The sequence below is a fragment of the Oryzias melastigma genome, linkage group LG19, assembly GCF_002922805.2.
Source record: "Oryzias melastigma strain HK-1 linkage group LG19, ASM292280v2, whole genome shotgun sequence".
In the NCBI taxonomy this organism is placed as follows: domain Eukaryota; kingdom Metazoa; phylum Chordata; class Actinopteri; order Beloniformes; family Adrianichthyidae; genus Oryzias; species Oryzias melastigma.
Window position 1 is genome coordinate 708,859 of NC_050530.1, and position 730 is coordinate 709,588.

The following is a 730-nucleotide window of genomic DNA, read 5'->3' on the forward strand; positions in this document are numbered from 1 at the left end:
ATCCCATAAAAGGTTACAGGATGCACTCTTATCACCCACTCTTCTATGACAAAGCACACTACATCAAAAAATTGACAGAAAATTATTTCATTTTTTGGAATTAAGATACCCTTTGATGAAATGTAATGAACAAATTAGAAATGTTTCTTCATTTATCTTTAGTTAGATCTTATACGTTGGATGATCCACACATTGATTGATTACACATAGTGTTACTGCATCAGAGAAAAATAATTATCAGCAAATTTTCCATTTTTTTCAACAGAGCAAGTACTCGTACTAAATGAGTAACAACAGATGAGTTATTCTCCCAATAAAGTTTCAAAAATTAGCAAAACTTTTTACCGCCGAAAGTGTTTTTGAGATTTCAAGGACGCGGCCATTTTGAAATGAGTAAGAATAACCCTTCTACTGCCCCTCAAAAATGAATAACAACAGATGAGTTATTCTCACCAGAAAAGTTAAAAAAATTAGCAAAACTTTTTCCCGCCAAAATGTTTTTTTGAATTTCATGGAGGCAGACAATTTAAAATGAGCAAGAAAAACCCGTCCACTGCCTTAAAAAATGAGTAACGACAGATGAGTTATTCTTACCGTAAAGTTTACAAAATTAGCAAAATATTTTCCCGCCAAAAGCGTTTTTGAGATTTCACGGAGGCAGCCATTTTGAAATGACCAGGAAAAACCCTTTTACTGCCCCTAGTGGAATGATGATGAGCAATGGGAAAGA